At 38.2% G+C, this 17,562-nt stretch overlaps 1 protein-coding gene across 18 annotated transcripts in view; it reads right to left on the reverse strand.

Annotated features, from left to right (window-relative positions):
* Nucleotides 1-17,562, reverse strand: part of KIAA0825 (KIAA0825 ortholog) — a 473,576-nt gene that overhangs the window by 427,573 nt on the left and 28,441 nt on the right. For 17 of the 18 annotated variants that reach the window (XM_073993835.1, XM_073993834.1, XM_073993826.1 and 14 more), the window contains one exon: nucleotides 8,899-9,050. The gene's annotated coding sequence lies outside the window, so the exon portion shown is untranslated. Of the gene's footprint in view, nucleotides 1-8,898; nucleotides 9,052-17,562 lie in introns of those variants that run through there. The other variant, XM_073993824.1, reaches the window with a different exon arrangement.

Raw genomic sequence — 17,562 nt, forward strand, 5'->3', positions numbered from 1 at the left:
AGGCCTCCCAAAGTGCTGAGGTTACAGGTGTTAGCCACCAGGCCCAGCCTCTTTTGAAGTTTAAAAGTGGTGGTTGTTAGAGTCAACAGATGACAAATGTTTCCTATTTAGATCTTTAAAAGGTGCTAGACTTTTAGTTAATCTCTTCAGGATTGGGAGGGCCAGGAAGAAAAAGATATAGCTATATTAATAGAGATTCTTTATAGATGCAGATATTCCCCCACAAGAAAGGCTTTGCAGGGCCATTTCAAAATATGGCAGGGAAACATATTTTGGGGTAAAATATTTTGCTTTTCTTCCTTTTCTCGTAACGATATCCAGAGTCATACTGGAAAGTTATGATATATACAGTTAAATAAAACCCATCTGATAAGAATTTATGGCTTGTAGGGCATGACTCCCCAGACCCCTTAGATAGAAATTTGGGCAAGATTTAAAAAAAATCAGACCTTAGTCCTCATAAATATTACAAGGCATTAGCTAACGGTGTATCAACTGAGTGATACAAGTATCAAATGATCTAGGAGTCTTGCAGCAGGGAGCTCCCTATGGGCAGATGGAAATAGGAAAGGCAAGCCCCAAGAAAAAGGAAGGCAAAGGATTTCCTAAAGGTGGGAGCCAGTGATCTTCCAAAATCCATAGCCTCACAGGCCCCACAGTTGGAGACACTTTAATCTCCCACTATACATAGGTTCAAGCCCTCTCCAACTTGGGGAATGATCCACAACTAATAAAGAAAGGATGGCCGGGCTTGGTGGCTCACGCTTGTAATCCCAGCACTTTGGGAGGCTGAGGTGGGTGGATCACGAAGTCAGGAGTTTGAGACCAGTCTGGCCAACATAGTGAAACCCCGTCTCTACTAAAAATACAAAAAATCAGTCGGGTGTGGTGGTGTGTGCCTGTAATCCCAGGTACTCGGGAGGCTGAGGCAGGAGCGTCTTATGAACCCAGGAGGCAGAGGTTGCAATGAGCCAAGATCATGCCATTGCACTCCAGCCAGGGTGACAGTGTGAGACTCCATCTCAAAAAAAAAAAAAAAAAAAAAAAAAGGACATAAGAAGCCCGAGACATTAACTTGAGAAGTAGATAATGAGTCAGTCTGCTTATCTCCCTGCTGTTCCACAACCTCACCTCTTACTAACTTGATTATTGCCAATATATAATTAGGTCTTCATTTTTTAAAATTAATTTTTGTTTGTTTGTCTTTTTAGAGACAAGGTCTCACTTTGTCACCCTGGCTGGAGTTCAGTGGTGCCACTATAAGCTCACTGCAGCCTTGAACTTTTTAAACTCAAGCAATCATCCTGCCTCAGCTTCACAAATAGCTAGAATTACAAGTATGAGCTACTGTACCCGGCTCTGGTTCTCATCTTGAAATTTCTGTGTACTAGGATCCCACTCCTAAACCCCATTCACAGCTACCTGCTCCAGTTTCATGGACTACCATCAACTGGGGGCCCCTGTAATTAAAATGATGAGAACATCCCTGGAGCATAAATGGAACTGTTTTGGAGAACCAGAGCAGAAAATTCATGGATGAAAATAGTGAAAGATAAAATTGAAGAAGTATGCTATGGCCAGATATTTTAAGGCCCTTGTTTTTTCTCTCCAGGAGGAAAATATTTGGACTTTATCCTATAGATAACAGGGCGTCATACATTTTTTTTTTTTTTTTTACTTAGGCAGTGCATGACTAGTGTTTTATAAATATTTATAAAACAAGGTGTTAAGATGGTTTGGTGTGGGATGAGAGAACAGAGAGAAGAAAATCAATTAGGAAGACAGTTAATCAGCAGATATAAAGGTGATGATAAATAGGAAGAGGATGTGGCAATGAGGAAAAAAAAACAAACAAACATAGATCTGAAATGACTGTCCAGGATATGATAGATAGCTTAGGGCCACTGAGTGAGGCAGACGATTACAGCTCAGAGAAAACCAGGCCGCTGTTACATGTTCAGGCACAAACACGTTTGGGCTTTAGGCCCAAATCACCAGAGAAACTAAACAGGGCACATGTGAAAATTACAAAATCATGTTAAGAGGCAAAAAGATTGTGGATTACATAATTAGAAACTAGCAATGGCAAAGCCAAAGTATGGTTCTCCCTGAGCAATAAAAATCAGTGTGGAAGAAGACCAATTATAACAGTGGTGACTAAAATAAAGAGATGGACATTGTCCATGCAATGCATATTTGATATCAAAGGCTTTTATGGTCTTGCTAAAGGCAGCCATAGGTACCATACGTTGCATACACATGCCTGCCTTTGGCTGAGGAGTGAGTGACTACTATGTTTGCCCATATGGATTTCTGCAGGCCAGGGCCCCAGGATAGACCAGAATAGAAAGATTAGACTATAAGAAGTTTATGCAGTAGGGGATAAATTATTACAAAGAAAATTATTGGTGTTTAATCTGAATGACAGAATGGTAGCTTATGAATAGATTTTTAACAACTTAGGAGGAAAATACTGGTAAGAAGGCATAGCAAATTAGTGTTACAGATAATGATTTTGAGTAGGCCATATAAGTGGAAATGTTCAGAATACAGAGGAAGGTGATATGTGAGAGAAGTGCATGAGAAAAGATAGTGCTCAGGATGTCACAGTGTAGTTCATGAGACTAAGATGTAGCCAATCATAACAAAGTATTATTTTTTAATCTTTAAAAAAACCTTAACATATACCCAAAATAAACACAACGTGAATAAGAGAATTAGCATTTATAGCAGTGTATCATGTTGCTATGGTTTGAATATTTGTCCCCTCCAACACTGATGTAGAAATTTAATCCTCAATGTGGCAGTATTGAGAGGTGAGGCCTTAAAGAGGTGATTGGGTCATGAGAGCAAAGCCCTCATGAATGGAGTAATCCATGCATGAATTACGGATTACTAGATTAATGGGTTGATAGATTAATGGGAGTGGGACGGTGGCTTTTTTTTTTTTTTTTGAGACGGAGTCTTGCTCTGCCGCCCAGGCTGGAGTGCAGTGGCCGGATCTCAGCTCACTGCAAGCTCCGCCTCCCGGGTTCACGCCATTCTCCTGCCTCAGCCTCCCGAGTAGCTGGGACTACAGGCGCCCGCCACCTCGCCCGGCTAGTTTTTTGTATTTTTAAAGTAGAGACGGGGTTTCACCGTGTCAGCCAGGATGGTCTCGATCTCCTGACCTCGTGATCCGCCCGTCTCGGCCTCCCAAAGTGCTGGGATTACAGGCTTGAGCCACCGCGCCCGGCCCGGGATGGTGGCTTTATAAGAGAACGAGAGATTTGAACAAGCATGCTCAGCCCCCTCACTATGTGATACCCTGCATCACCTCTGGACTCTGTAGAGAGTCCCCACAAACAAGAAGGCTCTCACCAGATGTGGCCTCTTGATCCTGGACTTCTCAGTTCCAGAACTGCAAGAAATACATTCCTTTTCTTTATAAATTGTCCAGTTTTAGGTATTCTGTTAAGAGCAACAACAAGTAGACTAGTACACATACAGTAATAAAATTAAACTAACTTACATTGCTGCTTCATTACTTGGTGAGAGAAGAGACACATCTACTCACGGAAGAATCCATTTACTCAATAACGGCACCTTACATTTATAAATTATAATAGTTGTCTACTAACAGCTCCCTAAATATGTAAGTTACAGAGCTAATAAATTAGGTGACCAAGATTTTAGTTATAATTAAAAGAAAAAACTTAACTCTTCTTAAAAATTTTTTTTTGTTGAATTTACTGGATAATGACCCACTGGTTTAAAAGATGCACAGCAATTTAATGTATGTGTGTACACACATATCTTAAAAGAAAGCTTCACTTACCCTAAACACTTGCTCTTACATTTTCTATTCTATTCCTTTTCGTTTTTTCATTTTTTTTTCTTTTTAATGCTGCCTATATCTTCTAAGTTGATTTCAGCATCTGTAGTTTGGCTTAGAGATTTTTAGATTAAAAGGAGACATTTATGATCATTTTATAGAACCATCTGTAAAGCTATGATTGAAAAATCCAGAAGAGATATATTTAAGAAAAAGGTAAAAAAGAAAAAAAAAAGCAGAAAATGAAGGGTTGGGATCTACTAACAGAGAATGGGAAAAGAGACAAAGGATAGATAAAGTCGGGTCACAGGATGGACAAAAACAGTACCAAGGAGGACAACACTGCAAAAATGAATGTGAAGTCAACAAAAGCTTATTTCAATACATGTCTTTACCTTTACTGCAGGGTATTTCAAAGTGTAGTCCAAAACTAATGTAAGCCAAAATACCAGGGATACTTGTTAAAAATTCAGATACCTGTGCCCCATCCCAGACCTAGTGAATTAAACTCTCTTTGGCAACTGAAAAGTTTCCCAGGGCATCCTTTTAACTAAGCATTTTTATCTCAATGCATTTTACAAATCAGCTTTCAAAGTGGTACTTTTCAAAAACATGCCAGCTCACTTCACACATAGGTATATTTCTGAAAAGTTGTTAGGTGTGTACTTGTACACCAAACCATCATTCCCCTAAAGACTATCGTGATCATTTCAGAATTATGTTCATCCAGAAAGAAACAAACCAGATTTGAATCCATTCAACCTTTAAACAAATATTCTTTATCTAATTTTTCTGTATTACTTACCTAAGAGGCTGACCAAATGGACTCGCATACTCATTATTTTTACTTAGTTTAGAAGTACGTATATTTAAAATTATAATATACTGTTAACACATTCCATTTTGACTTTGAACACTTTGAACTAATTACACTAAACTTAACTGGTTAAGTATCGTAATCAAGTGGCATTTAGTAGAACTCATGAATAGAGAAAGTGCCACAGGAAGACAGTTTTCAGAAAATACAAAAACTGAGGTTTGTGGTTTGGACTCTTAACAGCAAAGATATCCCTTTATATGGTGAGCTCTGCTAACGAAAAGTATTTGTCAACTTCTTGCCAATAGATAGCCAAGAAGTATGAGATGTGAATCTATTCAATTCAAAGATGGAAATAATAGCTAAGAACAACAGTGGTTAATATTTATTCACTTATCTCATTAGAGGTTTCCTTCTAAATCCTTTATATGCATTAACTAATTTAATCCTTACAACAATTCTGTAGACTGTGGCTTTAGACCTTATTTCCCAGATGAGGATGCTGAGGTATAGAATTACATAATTTTCCTGAGATTCCACAGCTAGAAATAGGAGGTGAGATTCAAAACCAGGCAGCCTGTCTCCAGAATCTACATTCAAAGACAGTGGGCTACACTAGGATTTTAAGAAAGTCTTAGATGTTGGAACAATTACCTGCCTCTATATAAATGCTTTCTGTTTATGTTTTGGGTTTTTTTTTTTCTTTATACAATTGATTTTAAGATAAATTGTGACTACCTTGCATCCCTGTTTATGTTTAGTTGCTAGATCTCATTATAAAGGACTTGAAATATGACAGGAATTCCAAAATTAGCATCAAATAGGAATTCAGCATCACACAGAAAAATAAAAATGTGTTTTAAAAGATACTTTATTCTGAATTTAAGGGCAGAATAGTATAGTGGTTTACAGCTGTGCTTCTCAATTTTTCATGTGCTGGTCACCTAAGTACATTGTTAAAAATGCAGATTTTCAGCAGCTCTGAGATTCTGCATTTGTAGCAAGTTCCTGGGTGATGGTAACACCGCTAGCCTGAAGATCATATTTTGAGTAGGAAAGGTTCAGAGTTCAAACTCTGGAGTCACACTGCTTATGTTTCTTTTCTTCTTTTTTGAGAAGGAGTCTCACTCTGTCACCCAGGCTGGAGTACAATGGAATGGTCCCAGCTCACTGCAACCTCTGCCTCCTGGGTTCAAGCAATTCTCCTGCCTCAGCCTCCCCAGTAGCTGGGACTACAGGCATGTGCCACCATACCCGGCTAATTTTTGTATTTTTAGTAGAGACAGGGTTTCACTATGTTGGCCAGGCTGTCTTGAACTCCTGACCTTGTGATCCATCCGCTTTGGCCTCCCAAAGTGCTGGGATTACAGGCGTGAGCCACCGTGCCTGGCAACACACTGCTGATGTTTCAGTACCAGCTCCATTACTTACTAGTTGTATAACCTTCTCCTCATATACCTCTACTATATCCATAAAAGAGTGAGAGCATTAAAGGGTTGTTACCAGGATTACATGGGATAATCCATAGATAGTACATAGAACAGTCTTAGCACATAGAAAGACCTCAATAAAGGTTATCTCTCAGTATTATTGAAAAATATTAAAAGCATATATTGTATCCCATTAGAAAGTCATTTATAGAATTGATTGATCTAGCAGAAACACTAAATAAAATGTCATCATTCTTTTCCAGGCAGTCACAAGAACATCACTGTACAATGAAGGACATTAAATACGTAAGTTAGAACCACCATCCAGCTTTATTAAATACATAAATCTGAAAGTGCTCTAAATGAATTTGCATAAAGCTGGTTTGGTCTATGATATTTAAAGAGCATATTTTGTTTCTATGCCAGAAAACTTTTCTATATTGCAGGTACACACTGAGTTCCAATTCATTTATTTGAATAGCTTCCTCTGAACTTTGAAAAAGCCATTTTAGTTTAAAAAATTTTATTTCAATGAAATATATGTCAGTACTAGTATTAATATCAACAATAACAATGATTTAAAATATTTGTTCAAGGAAGAACACTGCTACAGTTTAAATAAATGCAGAGGATTTAATCAATGCCTTCATAGACAACTGTACACATATTCAAACTATAATACAATGCAGCACAATTACTTCCGGCCTTTGAGAACTGAGACGTAAAAGAATATTATTTATCAAAAATGTAGTGATTGAATAATAACCCCAAATCAGAGAAGCTAATGTGTAGGAAAAGTAGAGTTAGCACCAGAAATGAAGATAAAATTTCATAGTAACTTCCCAAATGAAAACTCTAAGAAATGTATTTCAACACTGTTGAAAAATAAAGACATAGAAAGAATGGAGTACATTAGAAAAGAAAAACTAATGTTTACCCAGTCATTGATTAAAACCAGAGCCAGGTGTTTCAATCAAGAAGATGAGAGCTAGAAAGTGTTTTTGGTTGGTGGCTATCTTTAAGAGTCAGCAAGAAAAGGTCAATAAATAATTTGCCTACCCCTTTATCTTTTATTTTTCCAACATAGGTGATTAAAAAAACAATTGTGGTACAAATTCTATTACATTTATTTTTCTAAATCAAAACTAGATTCAACATAGGCAATACAGACCTGCCAAGTAAAATCATGACAGATAAGAATCAAGGAAAAGGGAGGGATCTGGGTAAGTGGATTATTCTTTCCTCTCTGCCCTTTCTCTTTCCCTACAGATTGGTGTTCCTGGCTGCTCCTTTGTCTGCTGTGGTACTAGGTTTTTTAAAAAACACACAACACATAGGATTTTACTTTCATTTTACTTTCTATGACAAGTGTTATTTTAAAATAGTAAGATTTTACCAAAAACTCTGCATAACAATGCTTTACATAAAGGATTGCCAGATGTACTTTCCAAGACAGGGCTTACCTGTACTCAATTATATCAAATAAGCATTCACAAAATGAAATTAAACATGTGCTCTTAGTGAAAAAAATATCAATAGTGAAATATGAGGTTCTTTGTATCTATAGAGGTGATAACACCAACAAGATCAAATCATTAGGATTAGAGGTACAAGAGGAATAGAATTTCAACAGAAATATACCAACATCATGTCTTGTTATTTGAGTTTACATTTTTCTTAATCAAATACTGAAAAACATAAATTTAATGAAAATGCCTAAGCTAACTGTTTTCCATTTATAAATTAGCTGTCTCTCACCTCCAGAGGAGCAAGGAATTCCACTTCTGTATGACCTATTTATGCCTCTTGGATTTATCACATGCATTTTTTAATGACCTTGAACCAAAGGAAATGTAGAAACCTATTTGAAAAGTTGACATTAAGGTTGTGACACCAACCAAAACAACCAGAGAATTTAAAGTTAAACTGACACACAATCCCCAAATCAGTCTGTTATACTCCTAATTTAAAAAACAGTTCTAATGTGAAATTGTGATAGCATGTCAGCCTCTGCTTTGAAACTCCTGAATTTTGTCATTGGTGTTTGTGTCACAACCTTAATAATATTTAAATATACTTTTTAATATCTATTATTTAAAAAATATCTTTGGATTGAAGATACTCTAAAGCTTTGAAGAAGCCAACCTCAAAGCACTGCATTCCTAGCATGCCACTTTTATTAGAAGTAGTGCATAAAACATTTGCTGTTGACAAATCTAATTCATTAAAAGGTGAGATGGATGCATTTTAAAATAACTGGCTGGCATCATTATCTGCAGCGCCTTTTATAAATTATTCCTCTTTTCCCTTTTGACTGAACTTGTCACAGTTCCTTTCAGAGTCTGAGTGTTATGCCTTATAGTCAATGCTTTCAACATGTTTAGACAAGTCACAAGTTAAACAAGCAGTGGTATTTTATTTCCTAGAAATAAGAAAGGGTAACAAAAATACTAATTATTTCATTCAATTCATTGATTTTGAACTAAAGACAAGTAAAGTCAGTTAGTGGTGGTTTCATCTCACATGAAGAATTTAAAAATAAAAGTATACCGTTTGCATAGAATGGGGAATTTCAAAGAAAGGAACATAAAGAGAGATGCTGGTGGCCCTGCTGCAGTGTTGTGTAGAAGACTTGGTTAAAAATCTAATTGTGCTTTCCCTAACATTGGAGATCAGGTAAATCATAAAGCTGACAGCTGGCTGGCACACTGACTTCCTAAAGGAGAATGCTAACTGTATTCTCTTAGAGGCCAAAGGAAGAGAATTATAGAAGCTTTCAAGGAAATTGAGTAAGCACAGTACAAATTACGCAAAATAAGAAGAAAAACATTTCTTACCTAATTTTATTTCAGAAGACACTAAGAATGAACTGGTCTTCTAATCCTAAGGAGGTAGAAAATTATTTTCTCAAGGGTTGTCAGCAGAACTGTCTCTTCTCTAGTACCTTCAGCAAAGTTTTTTTTTTTTTTCCAAAGTATGTAAAATGTACCTGAAAAATGATGGGACAAAGCTTTATCACTGCCACAATGGGATAGAGGGCATCTTTACATTAGTTGCCCAGATTACTAGTTACAGTACTATCATTAAACCATGACATATGGGCTTGAGTCAGGAAGAAGAGATGTTGGAAATACACAAAGACATCCTGAAGATTACATACCTAAGAAAAGCTTATTAATAAAATAGTCCATAGATTGTAGCAACACAGGTAATAGGGGCACCTTGGAAAATGCATATTTAAAACATTCCTTCTATTTTCATTAAAAATTTATCACTCCTAAAGAAATGTATCATGAAGAGAGTAACATGCAGTTGCACCACATAAAACAAGCAATGTTATTCAATCCAAATACTTTTTTTCTTGTTTAGTTACTATTTGCTCCAAATTATTTATTAAAACCATCTTTTCCCCACTCTTCTGAGTGATCCTGTTAAAAACAGATTCCTTGGGGAGGCGCTTCCAAGATGGCCAAATAGGAACAGCTCCGGTCTACAGCTCCTAGTGAGATTGATGCATAAGACAGGTGATTTCGGCATTTCCAACTGAGGTACCTGGTTCACTTTATTGGGATTGGTTGGACAGTAGGTGCAGCCCATGGAGGGTGAGCCAAAGCAGTGTGGGGTGTCACCTCACCCAGGAAGTGCAAGGGGTCAGGGTATTTCCCTTTCCTAGTCAAGGGAAGCCATGAGTGTCTGTACCTGAAGGAATGGTACACTCATGTCCAAATACTGTGCTTTTCCCATGGTCTTCGCAACTGGCAGACCAGGAGATTCCCTCCTGTGCCTGGCTAGGTGGGTCCCACAACCAAGAAGCCTTGCTTGCTGCTAGCGCAGCAGTCTGAGATTGACCTGGGATGCTAGAGCTTGGCAGTGGGAGCAATGTCGGCCATTGTTGAGGCTTCAGTAGGTTGTTCTATGCTCACAGTGTGAACAAAGCAGCCCAGAAGCTCGAACTATGTGGAGCCCACCACAGCTAAGCAAGGCCTACTGCCTCTCTAGATTCCACATCTGGGGGCAGGGAATACCTGAACAAAAGGCAACAGACAGCTTCTGCAAACTTAAACGTCCCTGCCTCATAGCTCTGAAGAGAACAGTGGTTCTCCCAGCATGGCATTTGAGCTCCAATAATGGAAAGACTGCCTCCTCAAGTGGGTCCCTGACCCCCGTGTAGCCTGACTGGGACATACCTCCCAGTAGGGGCTGACAGACACCTCACACAGGCGGGTGCCCATCTGGGATGAAGTTTCCAGAGGAAGGATCAGGCAGCAATATTTGCTGTTCTGCAGCCTCCACTGGTGATACACAGGCAAACAGGGCCTGGAGTGGACCTCCAGCAAACTCCAACAGATCTGCAGCTGAGGGGCCTGTTTGTTAGAAGGAAAACTAACAAACAGAAAGGAATACCATCAACATCAACGAAAAGGACATCCACACCAAAATCTCATCCATATGTCACTAACATAAAAGACCAAAGGTTGATAAAACCACAAAGATGGGGAGAAATCAGAGCAGAAAGGCTGCAAATTCCAAAAGCCAGAATGCCTCTTCTCCTCCAAAGGAACACAACTCCTTACCAGCAAGGAAACAAAACTGGGGGGAGAATGAGTTTGACGAGCTGACAGAAGTAGGCTTCAGAAGGTCGGTAATAACAAATTTCTCTGAGCTAAAGGAGCATGTTCTATCACAAGGAAGATAAAAACCCTGAAAAAAGGTTAGACGAATGGCTAACTAGAATAACCAGTGTAGAGAAGAGCTTAAATGACCTGACAGAGTTGAAAACCACAGTATGAGAACTTCATGAAGCATACACAAGCTTCAATAGCCAATTTGATCAAGTGCAAGAAAGGTGATCAGTGATTGGAGACCAAATTAATGAAATAAAGTGAGAAGACAAGATTAGAGAAAAAAGAGTGAAAAGAAATGAACAAAGCCTCCAAGAAATATGGGACTATGTGAAAAGACCAAATCTACGTTTGACTGGTATACCTGAAAGAGACCGGGAGGATGGAAACAAATTAGAAAACACTCTTTGGGATATTATCTGGGAGAACTTCCCCAACCTAGCAAGGCAGGCCAACATTCAAATTCAGGAAATACAGAGAACACCACATAGATACTTCTTGAGAAGAGCAACCCCAAGACACATAATCGTTAGATTCACCAAGTTTGAAATGAAGGAAAAAATGTTAAGGACAGCTAGAGAGAAAGCTCGGGTTACCCACAAAGGTAAGTCTGTGAGACTAACAACGGATCTCTCTGCAGAAACCCTACAAGCCAGAAGAGAGTGGGGGCCAATATTCAACATGCTTAAAGAAAATAAATTTCAACCCAGAATTTCATATCCAGTCAAACTAAGCTTCATAAGGGAAGGAGAAATAAAATCCTTTACAGACAAGCAAATGTTGAGAGATTTTGTCACCACCAGGCCTGCGTTACAATAGCTCCTGAAGGAAGCACTAAACATGGAAAGGAACAACTGGTACCAGCCACTGCAAAAACATGCCAAATTGTAAAGACCATCAATGCTGTGAAGAAACTGCATCAATTAATGGGCAAAATAACCAGCTAGCATCATAATGACAGGATCAAATTCAAACATAACAATATAAAACTTAAATGTAAATGTGCTAAATGCCACAATTAAATGATTCAGACTGGAAAATTGGATAAAAAGTCAAGACCCATTGGTGTGCTGTATTCAGGAGATTCATTTCACGTGCAAAGACACACATAGGCTCAAGATAAAGGGATGGAGGAAGATCTACCAAGCAAATGAAAAGCAAAAAAAAAAAAAAAAAAAAAAAAAAAAAAAGCAGGGATTGCAATCCTGGTCTTTGATAGAACAGACTTTAAACCAAAACAAAGATCAAAAGAGACAAAGACGGCCATTACATAATGGTAAAGGGATCAATTCAACAAGAAGAGCTAACTATCCTATATGCACCCAATACAGGAGCACCCAGATTCATAAAACAAGTTCTTAGAGACCTACAAAAGGACGTAGACTCCCATATAATAATGGCAGACTTTAACACTCCGCTGTCAATATCAGACAGATCAATGAGACACAAAATTAACAAGGATATTCAGGACTTGAATTCAGCTCTGGACCAAGTAGGCCTAATAGATATCCACCCCAAATCAACAGAATATACATTCTTCTCAGTACCACATCACATTTACTCTAAAATTGATCACATAATTGGCAGTAAAACACACTTCAGCAAATGTAAAAGAACAGAAATCACAACAAACTATCTCTCATACCACAGTGTAATCAAATTAGAACTCAGGATTAAGAAAACCACAAAACTACATGGAAACTGAACAACTTGCTACTGAATGACTACTGGGTAAATAATGAAATGAAGGCAGAAATAAAGATGTTCTTTGAAACCAATGAGAAAAAAGTCATAATGTACCCAAATCCCAGGGACACATTTAAAGCAGTGTGTAGTGGGAAAAACAGCACTAAATGCCCACAAGATAAAGCAGGAAAGATCTAAAATCGACACCCTAACATCACAATTAAAAGAACTAAAGAAGCAAGAACAAATAAATTCGAAAGCTAGCAGAAGACAAGAAATAACTAAGATCAGAGCAGAACTGAAGGAGATAGAGACACAAAAAACCCTTCAAAAAATCAACGAATCTGGGAGCTGGTTTTTTGAAAGATCAACAAAATAGATAGACCACTAGCCAGACTAATAAAGAAGAAAAGAGAGAAGAATCAAATAGATGCAATAAAAAATGATAAAAGGGATATCACCACCAATACCACAGAAATATAAACTACCATCAGAGAATGCTATAAACACCTCTACATATATGAACTAGAAAATCCAGAAGAAATGGATAAATTCCTGGACACATACACCCTCTCAAGACTAAACCAGGAAGAAGCTGAATCTCTGAGTAGACCAATATCAAACAGGTTCTGAAATTGAGGCAATAATTAATAGGCTACTCCCCAAAAAAACTCCAGGACCAGACAGATTCACAGCTGAATTCTATCAGAGGTACAAAGAGGAGCTGGTACCATTCCTTCGAAGACTATTCCAATCAATAGAAAAAGAGGAAATCCTCCCTAATTCTTTTTTATGAAGCCAGCATCATCCTGATACCAAAGCCTGGCAGACACAACAATAAAAGAGAATTTTAGGCCAATATCCCTGATGAACATCAGTGCTAAAATCCTCAATAAAAAACCGGCAAATTGAATCCAACAGCACATCAAAAAGCTTATCCATCATCATCAAGTCACCTTCATCCCCGGAATGCAAGGCTGGTTCAACATATGCAAATCAATAAATATAATCCATCACATAAACAGAACCAATGACAAAAACCACATGATTATCTCAATAGATGCAGAAAAGGCCTTCAAAAAAATTCAACAGCCTTTCATGCTAAAAATTCTCAATAAACTAGGATTTGATGGAATGTATCTGAAAATAATAAGAGCTATTTATGACAAACCCAAAGCCAATATCATACTGAATGGCAAAAACTGGAAGCATTCCCTTTGAAAACCAGCACAAAACAAGGATGCCCTCTCTTACCACTCCTATTCAACATTGTATTGGAAGTTCTGGCCTGGGCAGCTAGGTAAGAGAAAGAAATAAAGAGAATTCAAGTAGGAAAAGAGGAAGTCAAATTGTCCCTGTTTGCAGATGACATGACTATATACATAGAAAACCCCACTGTCTCAGCCCAAAATCTCCTTAAGCTGATAAGCAACTTCAGCAAAGTCTCAGGATATAAAATCAACGTGCAAAAATCACAAGTATTCCTATTCAGCAAGAACAGAAAAACAGAGAGCCAAATCATGAGTGAAATTCCATTCACAATTACTACAAAGATAATAAAATACCCAGGAATCCAAGTTACAAGGGATGTGAAGGACTTCTTCAAGGAGAACTACAAACCACTGCTCAACAAAATAAAAGAGGACACAAACAAATGGAAGCATATTCCATGCTCATGGATAGGAAGAATCGTTTGTGAAAATGGCCTTACTGCCTAAGGTAATTTATAGATTCAATGCTATCCCCATCAAGCTACCAATGACTTTCTTCACAGAATTGGAAAAAACTACTTTAAAGTTCATATGGAATCAAAAAAGAGCCTGCATAGCCAAGACAATCCTAAGAAAAAAGAACAAAGCTGGAGGCATCATGCTACCTGACTACTACAAGGCTACAGTAACCAAAACAGCATGCTACTGGTACCAAAACAGATATATAGATCAATGGAACAGAACGGAGGCTTCAGAAGTAACACCACACATCTACAACCATCTGATCTTTGACAAACCTCACAAAAACAAGCAATGGGGAAAGGATTCCCTTATTTAATAAATGGTGCTGGGAAAACTGGCTAGCCATATGCAGAAAACTGACACTGGATCCCTTCTTTACACCTGACACAAAAATTCATTTAAGATGGATTAAAGACTTAAATGTAAGACCTAAAATCATAAAAACCGCAGAAGAAAACCTAGGCAATACCATTCCCGATATAGGCATGGGCAAAGACTTCCTGACTAAAACACCAAAAGCAATGGCAACAAAAGCAGAAATTGACAAATGGGATCTAATTAAACTAAAGAGCTTCTGTGCAGCAAAAGAAACTATCATCAGAGTGAACAGGCAACCTATAGAATGGGAGAAATTATTTGCAATCTATCCATCTGACAAAGGGCTAATATTCAGAATCTACAAAGAACTTAAACAAATTTACAAACAAACAAACATCCCCATCAAAAAGTAGGCAAAGGATATGAACAGACACTTCTCAAAAGAAGACATTTATGCAGCCACAGATATATGAAAAAATGTTCATCGTCACTGGTCATCAGAGAAATGCATATCAAAACCACAATAAGATACCATTTCACGCCAGTTAGAATGGCGATCATTAAAAAGTGAGGAAACAGCAGATACTGGAGAGGATGTGGAGAAATAGGAATGCTTTTACACTGTTGGTGGGAGTGTGAATTAGTTCAACCATTGTGGAAGACAGTGTGGTGATTCCTTAAGGATTTCGAACTAGAAATATCATTTGACCCAGTAAACTCATTACTCGGTATATACCCAAAGGATTATAAATTATGGTACTATAGAGACACACGCACACGTATGTTTATTCACAATATCAAAGACTTGGAACCAATCCATATGTCCATCAATAATAGACTGGATAAAGAAAATGTGGCACATATACAGCCATAAAAAGGATGAGTTCATGTCCTTTGTAGGGACATGAATGAAGGGAATAAAGCTGGAAACCATCCAGCTTCATTGTAGGGAATGAAGCTGGAAACCATCATTCTCAGCAAACTGTCAAAAAGACAGAAAACCAAACACTGCATATTGTCACTCAAAAGCGGGAGTTGAACAATGAGAACACATGGACACAGGAAGGGGAACTTCACACACCGGGGCCTGTTTGGGGGTGGAGGGCTGGGAGAGGGATAGAGTTAGGAGAAATACCTAATGTAAAGGACAAGTTGGTGTGTGCAGCAAACCAACATGGCATATGTATACCTATGTAACAAACCTGCACATTGTGCACATGTACCCTAGAACTTGAAGTATAACTAAAACAAACAACAACAAAAAACCAGAATCCTGGAAATCTTGTTACACATGGGTTCTGATTAAGTTGATTTGGGGTTGGGGCCTGAAATTTTGCATTTCTAACAAGGTCCCAGGTAAAGCCACTAATGGTGTGGGTCCATGGACCACCCTTTTACTAATAAGCTTCCACTAATCTATTTGTCTTTTCCTGCACCAGAGTCTACTATTGTTATTCTTGGCTATTGATATTTTGCCTTTCCATATAATTTTAGAATCTTTTGGCCGGGCGCGGTGGCTCAAGCCTGTAATCCCAGCACTTTGAGAGGCCGAGACGGGCGGATCACAAGGTCAGGAGATGGAGACCATCCTGGCTAACATGGTGAAACCCTGTCTCTACTAAAACATACAAAAAACTAGCCGGGCGATGTGGCGGGCGCCTGTAGTCCCAGCTACTCGGGAGGCTGAGGCAGAAGAATGGCATAAACCCGGGAGGCGGAGCTTGCAGTGAGCTGAGATCCAGCCACTGCACTGCAGCCTGGGCGACAGAGCGAGACTCCATCTCAAAAAAACAAACAAACAAACAAAAAAATTTAGAATCTTTTTTCAAGTGTTTGACCCTCCTCACCAAAACACGGACAGTTAGGAATTTGATAGAGAATGCTTTGAATCTTTATCAAAGTTGGGCAAGTGTATAGCATTGAGTTTTTCTAAGTCACGTGTATTGTATATAATTTCACTTACTGAGGTCTTAATATTACAAAATAATGCTCTATTATTTTCCCCATGGGAGTTTTGTACATCTCTTGTTATATTTATTTCCTGGCACTCCATATTTTGATTATATCTCTTTGCAAAAACTTTTCCCTTTTTTGTATATATGTATTATGTGTGTAATTTTGGTAGGTTGATGTGTTCATCCAGGAAATTTGATAACTCTTATTTTTTCCTGTAGTTTTACATCATGCACAAATAATGAGCTTTATTTCTTTATTTCCAAAATCTATACTTATCTTGTCTCACTATAAAAAAGAAAAGCAAAAAAGGTCAAAGAGCAAATGGATGAAATAATAGAAATATATGGCTATTTTGTTATCTATGATCAGCCAACATGATCTCTCGGTTAGGTTAGATTGTCTAGGAAATGGATATGAGGTGGACTCCAATGGTGTCTTTTTTGGTGTTTTTGAGACAGTCTCACTCTGTCGCCCAGGTTGGAGTGGAGTGGTGTGATCTTGGCTCACTGCAACCTCTGCCTCCTGGTTCAAGCAATTCTCCTGCTTCAGCCTCCCCAATAGAGTAACTGGGACTACAGGCATGCACCACCACACCTGGCTAATTTTTGTATTTTTAATAGAGACGGGTTTTGCAATGTTGGCCAGGCTGGTCTCAAACTCCCGACCTCAAGTGATCTGCCCGTCTCAGCCTTCCAAAGTGCTGGGATTACAGGCGTGAGACATATCACCCAGCCTCCAATGGTTTCTTATAGCATTTATTAATTGTCCTCATATTGCCTTTCTCTGGTGTCTGGTATACAAATCCTTAAATATTACTAACATCCATTATCCCAAGTCAAATTCTAGTTGATATTTAATTAGAAACAGACATAAACACTCATGGACAACTGCCACACTGAGAGGTAATTGAAAAACAAAAGGAAACAGTGGCATTATAATGAGGAAAATGGTTCCGTTCAATCTAAGAACTAAGGTGAGGATGCCAATGTGAGGAAGCCATTACTGAGATACTGCAAATCAACTATACCCCATAGCTGAAATCACAAGGTTTCTTGTAAAATCAATACATAACTGAAATTGCTTTCTTGATGACAATGTCAGCCTGCTTTAGAGCAAACTGTGCTTCTTCATGGCTTTCAGTCAATTATTTGACAAAGGAAGCAATTAGACTTACAATTCCACACAT

Source organism: Macaca fascicularis, chromosome 6, assembly GCF_037993035.2.
Source record: "Macaca fascicularis isolate 582-1 chromosome 6, T2T-MFA8v1.1".
Lineage (NCBI taxonomy): Eukaryota > Metazoa > Chordata > Mammalia > Primates > Cercopithecidae > Macaca > Macaca fascicularis.